The sequence below is a fragment of the Saccopteryx leptura genome, chromosome 2, assembly GCF_036850995.1.
Source record: "Saccopteryx leptura isolate mSacLep1 chromosome 2, mSacLep1_pri_phased_curated, whole genome shotgun sequence".
NCBI lineage: Eukaryota > Metazoa > Chordata > Mammalia > Chiroptera > Emballonuridae > Saccopteryx > Saccopteryx leptura.
This window is the reverse complement of record NC_089504.1, coordinates 94,327,685-94,337,300: the sequence shown is the minus strand read 5'-3', so window position 1 is coordinate 94,337,300 and position 9,616 is coordinate 94,327,685. Positions and strand designations below refer to the sequence as shown.

Sequence of the window (9,616 nt, the reverse complement as noted above, 5' to 3'; positions counted from 1 at the left end):
GTATCTGTATTTATGCCAGTACCATGTTGATTTTTTTTATTTAGTGTGTGACATGATTTCCAGTGTCCCACTCAATATAATACCCTCTACACACCACACCATGCCCCCCATCCTAGGACAGGGGAATTCTGAGTTTTTCATTATCTGTAGCAGACACATCCATGTGCACACACAGACACACACAAACTGTAAAAGACCCACGCTAGTCCAGTGGCTCTAGGAATGATTGCGATAGGCACCCAAACAGTAACAATAAAATAAAATCCTCCTTTCTGGGGCTGGGCTGGGCAAGTACTTTAAATCTGGTTTCAAGCTGGATAGAGAGGAAATGCTCCATCTTTGTGGATTGGAGGTCTTTGTGGAACACCTTGGATATAAAGGTCTGTTAGACATTGTCTCATGCCTCCAGGAAAGGAACACTGCCTTTCTTGAGCTTTGTCTCAGATCCCTAGAGTATAAGTCCCTCTGCTCCCAAACAAGCCTCAGGAAGCCTCTTAGGATGAGGGAATGAGGAAAAGCAAGCTGTTTCTCCGCAGCCACCAACACCCTGCATGCCAGCCACTCATGTTTGACCCAAACTGCTGAGGACTCCGGAGTTACTCAGCTCGGGAATACCCCGAAAGCAGCAAGACAGTGAGAGTGGGAGGCAAAATCCACTCAAGGCAACCCAGTTTTTGTTCATAACCACTGCCCATATGCCTGATAAGGCACAAGACCCAGGGAAAAAGGTGGCCGGCACGAAGGTTTCAGTGAGGAGTTGCTAAGACTTCTGGTGCGATGGCTGGATAGTGTCCAACCCCACCTCCCACTGAAAACAGCCAGAAACTGATCAATTTTTTTCACCTTTTAAAAACTTCAAAGAATTGATCCTTATCACACCAAATCTAAATGAAACCACAAACCCAAAGAGATAGCCGTGATCTGAAGCTCTTTTCCCTGGGGTTTTGCTGAACTTGGCACATTTGAACTCATTTTAAAGCCTTGCGGAGCTCTTGGGAATAAAGACGGCACCTCAGGCCCCTTCTTCCAGGTGGAACTCCAATATCACAGTGTGACCAAGGCTGCCCCACCTCCGGCAGAGAAAAGCCGGCTGGGTATGAGCAGGGGAGGGAGAATCTTCCTGTTGTTGCACCAACAAGCTGACTCTCACTGGTGTTTACAGCCAAACATACAAAACCTCAAGCTGTGCACTTAGTTAAAAGTGTTCTAGAAGGACAGAGGCCTCAGGAGCAGAAGAAAGGTCAGATGCTCCCTGAAGACATGCCTCATTCGAAGACACAAATAATCCCTACAAATAAGAGACAAGTTGGTAGAGCATTGTTGTGGCACATGAACGTCCTGGGTTCAATTCCTGGTCAGGGCACAGAAGAGAAGCAACCATCCGCTTCTCCACCCCTCCCCATTCTCTCTCTCTCCCTCTCTTTTCCTCTCCCACAGCCACGGCTCAATTGGTTGAGTGCATTGGCCCGGGGCACTGAGGCACTCCACCTAGGCACTAAAAATAGCTCATTTGCGAGTATGGCCACAGAGAGGCAGAGCTTTGGCCCCAGACAGGGCTTGCCAGGTGGGTCTCGGTTCTGGGAGCATGCGGGAGGCTGTCTATCTTTCCTTCTCTTTCTTGGAAAAGAAGAATAAATAAATAAGCGACAAGTGATGGAGTGAAAAATTACCAAGCAGATCAGGAAAGGGCATTGTGAGTGAGAATCAGAGAAACAAATAAGGTGCCACGCTCTCGCTTACAGCTTCCAGGGTCTGTTACAGAAGAAGCACCAGGGACCAGAGGTGACCACACCAAGACGGGAAAACATTTTAGCAAAAAGAGAACAGAGCATTAGAACCGGGGGCTGTCCCCCAACATGCAGGAACACACTAGCCGACTGGAAGCTTAGTTCACTGACTTGGAACATGGCTGGGAAATCAAGGCTGTGCTTTGGGGTGGCTCTTCTGTCCTTTCCCTCGTTCCTCATTGTTTTCACTCAGACCCGGACCCGAATCAGAGGAGAAGCTACCGCACTCCTTACATTTCTAACTGGGGGGCCCTCTGCTGCTCCCTGAATAATCAGCCTACTTCCCCGCATTAAGGAGCCCGCAGGACCTACTCTTACTGTTTCCAAATACCTGGAGAATGCCCCTAACTCATGATACCCTCAAAATTAATCTGGCTGAAGTTCATTCCATGGGAACTAGTGAATTTCCTGCTAACCTGACCAGTTTGGCTAAGGATGATCCAAAATCATCCTTGCCTGCATCAAGGTCTCTGCACTCCTTCCTGAATGACCATTTCCACTTCAGTACCAGTGCTCGTAACCCTATGAGGTCTGACTCACAGTCCTTCTATTATCCTGACTCCTATAAATTTCACCAGTACTTGAGTTAATCACCCACAGCACCACCACCCCCTGCCCTGCCAGAGCCAAGAGGGCTCCCGGTCGCCCTCTGCCAGCTGTGCTCTGCAGCCCAGTGGCCACCTGGGGCTCACTGTGGGCTCCACAGGCCTGAGCACCAGTGACTTCCCTCTCATGTCTCTATATACTGACTCCACACAGCCTGACTTCCTGGCCTGTCTCCATAACACCAGCTCTTCCAGGGGCCTCTGTGCCCAGTTCTCTGACCTCTGACCTGAGACCTGAGTGCCAAGCAGCAGCAGCTGTGCATAATTAGAGGCAGGAACATTCCAGGCAGAATGGGAAGTAGGTGCACAGGTCCCGAAGTGGGGCCGGCTTAGCAGGTCCCAGGGACATAAAGGAGGCCAGTGCTTGATGGAGGTGACTGAGTCAGGTCAGGGTGGCAGGGGAACAGGATACAATACTAAATAAACATGCGTGTCACTACATAGCTCGGGATTGGTACTGGCATCTTCTAATAGTATCCAAACACTCCCAAACTTCTTGCCTCAAAAGAACGGTCCAATGTGGCATGACTGCGCAGGACTAACAGACAAGGAAAGCAATTACGCCACCCTGATCCCGTGGAAGCTGGCGGAGGGTTACAAGCAGTGGAATGGCTAGTCTGAATCACGCTTTTAAAAACTCATTTAGGCTAGTGTGTGGCGAATGCACTGTCAGAGAGTGAGGTTCAATAGGAGGCTGCTGCTTAGCAAGGTGGGCCAGGACAGTGGCTTGGACCAGAACAGCAGCTCGGGCCAGGACGGTGGCCCTGGCAGCACTTGAACTAGAGAGAAATGAGCGAACAGGGATGCACTTCGAATGCACAGCTCACTGGACTTGATGATGAACGGTGTATGTCACAGTGTCTCATCCACATGCCTGCCCCTCAGAACTCACTCTGTCCCCAAGAGCCTCAGAGGTCACTCTGCCACGTACCGGCAGCAGGCAGGAAGGTGGGGAGTTACCACACCTCAGCCATCCTCTCTAATATCCCCGAGTCAGTGACTCTCAAGCGTTACGTGTCAGTCCCCTGGCTGCCTTGCACCTTGGGTGGGCCAATTCTGAGCAGCAAGTTTCCCTAACTTTTCCCATGGGACTGTGCTCCCATCTCCCATGGCACTAACCAGCTCAGTGCTCACCTGCTATTGGCCACCTTGTCCTCTTTCCTCTCCGGTCCCTCCAGGAGGGCGGGCAGGAAGTTCCAAGCTCCCTGGTGGCATTCATGGACACAAGGTTGGCCAAGGCCCTTCTGTAGCCCTCAAGTATGAGGGCCCATGTTTTCTGAGAGGCTGCCTTCATTCTCTTCTTCTTCACATGAAGGAAGGCTTCAGGGGGCTGAGTTCTAAGGAGCTAAAAGGTTTCATCTACTCAAAACATCCCCATCCTCCCAGGGCCTGACCTAAACATTGATTAGAATCACACCTGTGCTTCAGGCAGTGCCTACTATGCCCCCAGGGGAATGGCAGGAGGAGAGGGGATAGTGCCGGAGCCATGGTCTCTGGCCTGAGAGTATTTGCAGCAAAAGGGCACAGAGACGCCAGTGAAAGTTGGGAGAGGAAGTGTTCACTGTGAGTGGTGTTTTTCCCCCCTCCTTGACTCTACTTATGAAGTTATCTAAATGTACCAGGTGTATGAGAAATAGGATATTCACAAGATACTGACTGAACTTGAACGGGAAAACTGTAACCCGACCTTGGAGAAACCTGGCAGACACCATGTAACCAAGGTACAAAAGTCACTTCAGTAACAGCACAAAAGGGCATTAGTGCCTCCTGACAGGATGTCCTGTGGGATTCTGCCCAGACTAATCCTGAAAGAAGGTCCGACAAGCCCAGAGTTGGGGGATTCCTGGAGAGTAGCTGGCTTCGACTCTTCAGAAATATCTAGGTCATGAAGACAAGCCAGATAGGGAGTGGCTCCAGGTTAGAGACTGAGGACCCAACCAGGAGCCCAATGTGCGCTCCCAAAAAGGACATCGTTGGGGCAATGATGAGGGAGACATGAGCGCAGCCTGAACATGACACAGTGTCCAGAGTGACTTCCTGACCAACCGTCAGCCGAGGCCTGATTTTATATGCAGACTGAAGCCCTGAGCACTGAAGGGGAGTCGTGCCTGCGCCTCACTCACAAATGCTATTTTTGAGCAGCTCTGCAAGAAGGGTGTGTGGGAACTCTTTGTAAGATCCTTCCACATTTCTAGAATCCAAAGTTAAAAAAGTAAAAGTGTATTAACTTTATAATAAAACAAAACTTTTCGGAAAGAAAACGAGTCCATATTCACAGCCTGTGCTGCAAAGTCACAGGCTAAATGTTTGCGGTCAGCAAAGTTCCCAGCAGCTGGAGAAGAGTGAGGAGCGTGAACCCAGCCCTCCCTCCAGCTGTCAGTGGCAGACACGCACAGAGGGGGCTTCCGGGGGCTGGACTGAGGGACACATGCTGATAAGGCCTTCAGGTCACCCTTCCCGCCTCCGGCCCCCCAGCTAGCAGAGAGGAAGCCAGCCCCTCGGAGCTCTGTCCCACCTCAGCCAGAACTGTGTCAGTTTCCTAGGAGTTGAAAGCAGCCCCTGGCAGGGTGCCTTCCAGCGTGGGGCACCGCCGGCCCATCCCGGGGAGACCAGGAAGGTCACAGCCAACGTCTCCTTCAGAGTGACAGGGATAGCATTCTGTTAGGATTGGTTCAGGACACCAGAATTGTGTGTGTGTGTGTGTGTGTGTGTGTGTGTGTGTGTGAGTGTGTGTGTTGGGATGGGGGAGTGGGAGGTCCTAGACTTATCAGGGGATCTCTTTGTAAATTATATCTATGACCACTGTACAATGAAAACTAATGTAATATCAAATGTCAACTGTCATTGAAAAATTCTTTAAAATTAAAATATAAACAACATCACTCATTGAAAAGATAAGCTGCAAAACCAACCAGTGACCTAAACTAGTGTCTCTCCCAGCAAGCCCAGTGCAGAGCAGGCTGGGGAGAATGTGTCCTTTGCCAACCTCTGGGGAATGCCCACCAGGCCTGGGTAGAGGCTGCAGCCCCTTCAGTGACCACTGACCTCAGACACTGCTTCTCTGGGGACCAAACTCTCCCTAACAACCAGGAAAGTCTTTTCCTGCCCAGATGACCACACAATGACTAGCTGTCCCAAGGAAGTGATACTTTGAAACCCTGTTCAGCCCAGGTCTGTGCCTGGTATCCTATTAAGTGGCTAGAGCTAGACCTGTGGTGGACCCTGGCCAGACAGGCCCCAGCTGAATCCACAGGAGTAGAAGCCATGTTCACAAGAGATGCAAGATGCTGCGCTTCCCCACTTTAACTGGGGGGAGGGGGGTCCTCTTTATCTAGCCCCCTGTTGTTATTGTTTTTAACTTCTGGAAGATGCACTAATGAATCAAACTCATTCTAATGCTTCACTATCACACTGAGGAAGTGGAATTGAGTGAACTGTGAGGTCTTGCGTCTGGAGCACTAGCACAGAGGCACAGTGCCCTCATGTGGCGGCTGAGGGTGCGACATGGGGGGCGGGAGCTCCCTCTGGGGCTGCTCACTCACCACCTCTGCTTCCCCGAGGTGTGGAAGTTAAACTACAATGTGGCTCGACTGCATTGCAACTAAAGACTGGGGTGTGAGCATCTGGTGGGTCTGAGGCTGGGAAGGAGAACATTCCAAACGGCGAATTAAAACCTTAGGTTTAAGGTCGGGCTCTGGAACTCTGGCAAGGTACTGGGAATCTGTTCTCTGCAAAGGGAGGGGGAAATTTTAAAGTTGCACAGCTTTCATCACAAAGTTGTTATAAAGATTATATGAAGAAACGTGTGTGATGTGATCCAGTCGTGACCACTCCCTACACACATGGACACAGCAGGCTAGTAACTACCCGGTTTCAAAGGGATTTTAAACAAAACTCTGTTTCTTCTAATGGCCTCCAACACAGCCCAGGGCAGCTCTCCCACGATCCTTTGGTTGTAAGGCATTGGATCCCACCCACCTCCATGAGGCTCAAGAATGGCGCGGGGTGTGCACTGTGGGTTTTCAAAATGCAGCCTGGTGAAATCCCAGCACAGAATCAGTCCTTCCTCTGGTCCACGACGCAGGCCTAGCCTCTGTGGGGCGTTTATGTCGCTGGGCCCTGTGCCCCATCGTGGTCCTCCTGTAAGTGGCCTTCCTGCACCTGACTCAGCTCTGCTGTGCTCTTGACTTCTGCTGTGGGAAGCTGTGCCCCAGGTCAAAGCATTCTCTCCCCAGGTCAAAGCATTCTCCCCATCCACATTCACACACTCACGCAACTGCCAGCAGCCTCAGGCTCCTCACTGCCCATCCCCAGGGTCCTGAAAGAGAACTCGAAATACCCTGCTCATCTTCTAGAGCCAGGCCACCGGGTCACTGAATGGACCATACCCAGGTACCAGGAAAGAGTGTGAGTTTGCATTAAAGTGCTTGTGCCTTTCCAGAGGGCCATGAGCCAAACAGTGCGGTCACTTGGGCTAAAAGAGGTGGAAGGTGGGAGGACTGAAGGCCACACCCCTTTCTTGGATGCTGAGTTCCAGGAACTAGGAAGGAACCCTGAAGCAGAGCAGAGCTTCGGGCCTGTGCAAGGTGGGGCTCGGCTACACCTCACGAAAGTTCTGTGAGCCTCTGGGCCAGACACCCTTTCCTGGACGCAGATGGCATCCTGGGGCCAGTGTTAGCATTGACAGCTGGGAGCAGGGTGGGCCAGTCCTCCGGCGCCCCCTAGTGGAGCAGGCGGGTGTATTCTCAAACAGCCGGGAAGGTGAGGGGACAGACTGGCGCTCCCAGCCTCTCTGAACCAGACCTGAACCCTAGGCTTCTTGCCCTTGGTATGTGCTCACTGGGGGCTCACTGTGGTATGTGCTCACCCAAGATAGAAGATTCCAATTCATCAAGAACTACTTTTCTTAAATCCCATTCTTTCCATAACTTTTTTGCTCACAGCAAAATATGAGCAAGCTCTTCTGTGCATTAACAGTGGCTGACTCTTATTGGAAACACCTAGAGCCAAGGCCACTAAGGCCATGAACTTGATAATGAATACTCCTTAAATCTTGCACCCGAGGCGCCTCACTTGACTCACATAAGCCCAGACCCATTTTTCACCTCCTTTAAATCTCCAGCAGACTAACTGATGCTGACACCTCTCCCTTGTCGTGCTTGTCACAGCCGCAGTTCTACCTTTGTTTCTACGGGGAATTGGTTCTCTGTCTCCTCAGTTGGCCCATTGGCTCCAGGACGGATCCATGGATCGCCAGTGCCTTGCACACTGCTGGTATACATTAGATACATAATAAGTACTTGTTGATTGAATAGAAGGGGGTAAAAAACTCAGCAAGAGGACAAAACCTCTGGAGTAGGGTCAGAGTCACCAGAGTCGGGTTCCTGAAGAGCAGAGGATTCTAACGACCTCCCAAAAGATGTTATCCAAAATGTACTAACCCAGAGAGAAAGGTCTAGAAGTTTCCTCAGATATATTTCTCTACCCAGCAAGTCTTTATACAGCATATGCTGTGTACACAAAGTCCTATTCAGGTAATAAAGTTGGGGCAGAGGGGCTCAGTTTCTGCCTTAAGGGAAAAAAAGCCAAGTGCATAAAATGTCTAACTACAGAGCAGGTAGTAAGGGGGGGGGGGAGAAGATAATGTTCGTTGGGTGCCTCACATGAGCCAGATACCAGAGATCTCACCTGCCTGTGTTATTTCACAAGAACCCCAAGTGCTACATCCTTTTGTCTTCATTCTGCAGGTAAGAAACTAACTATAAGAGATTAAATAGGCCCTGGCCAGTGGCTCAGTGGATAGAGCATCAGCCCAGCGTGTGGATGTCCCAGGTTTGATTCCTGATCAGGGCACACAGGAGAAGTGACCATCTACTTCTCTCTCCCTCCCCCTCCTTCTTCTCTCTATCTTACCTTCCTGCAGCCAGTGGCTCAACTGGTTTGAGTGATGGCCTCAGGTACTGAGGATAGCTCTTTGGTCTGAGCATCAGCCTCAGGAGCTAAAAATGACTCTCAGGGCACATGCGGGAGTCCAGCTCACTATCTCCCCTCCTATCACTTAAAAAGAAAAAGAAACCTCAGATCTCACAAAAATAATGCAGCTGGGACTCTCACATACTGTTGGTGGGAAATAAAATGGAATAACTGCTTTAGAAAACAGTTTGTCAGTTCCTTATATATAAACATATACCTATCATATGACCCAGCCACTCTACTCCTAGGTATTTGCCCAAGAGAAATGAAAATATATGTTTATACAGAGACTGAACATGAATGTTCATAATAGCTTCATTTGTAATAGCCCCAAACTGAAAACATCCAAATGTCCATCCACAGATGAATGAATAAATACGTTGTTGTACAGCCAACCCATGGAATACTACTCAGCAGTAAAAGAAATGATCTATATGCACAACAATATGAATAAATTTTAGAATAATTATGTTGCATGGAAAAAGCCAGACCAAAAAGGAGTACATATATACTCTATGATTCCATTTATATTAATTTTTAGAGAATGGACATTAATCTACAATGATAGAAGTCAGATCAATGGTTTCTAGGGTTTGGGATAGAGCTCAAGGAAGTTTGGGGAGCCTCATTTGCTAGAGTGATCACAACAAAATACCACAGCCTGGCTGGCTTAAACAACACTTGGTGATCTCCCACTCCCATCCAGATGGCTGCCCCTAAAAAAAGCTTTTTCTCCTCTTTAGGAATTAACTCATGCCTTAGTCAGTAACTGACACTCCTACCACTAGTCTCATGATTCATGACCATAAGTCTTCTGGGAAACAAAACATCCTTCCTCATCTACTTGATGTTGCCACCATCAGTTTAGTCTTGCTGAACATGTGCCCATTGACCACCAGGTGGAGTACTAGCTGGATCTTTACAGATCTCTCTCAGCTACAGAAAACTTCCCGGCATGCCTTGTGTTATCGTTCTGGAGGTGTTCAGGAAAGCAGCTTCAAATTCACAACAGTGTTGTGATGGTTCTGTTCTTGGTTCTAACACGGTAGAACTTAGGCAGTCTACTTATCTTCCTTGAGCTTTAGTTTTCTTATCTATAAATGCAATACAATGAGATCTTTGGGACTGGCTGCCCTAAAATCTGATGCTGTCAGTGTAGCAGCTCCCTCTCCCTCAGCTACTCCTGTTACTTTCACACTGTTGACCTCGTCTATTGACATCTCTTGATATGCATTACTGTTCTTTTATTTT

At 49.3% G+C, this 9,616-nt stretch overlaps 1 pseudogene; it reads right to left on the bottom strand.

The window, feature by feature from the left end:
* Nucleotides 1–3,014: 3,014 nt before the first annotated feature.
* The window catches only part of LOC136391447 (17-beta-hydroxysteroid dehydrogenase type 3-like), a 28,698-nt pseudogene continuing 22,096 nt past the window's right edge, over nucleotides 3,015–9,616 (bottom strand).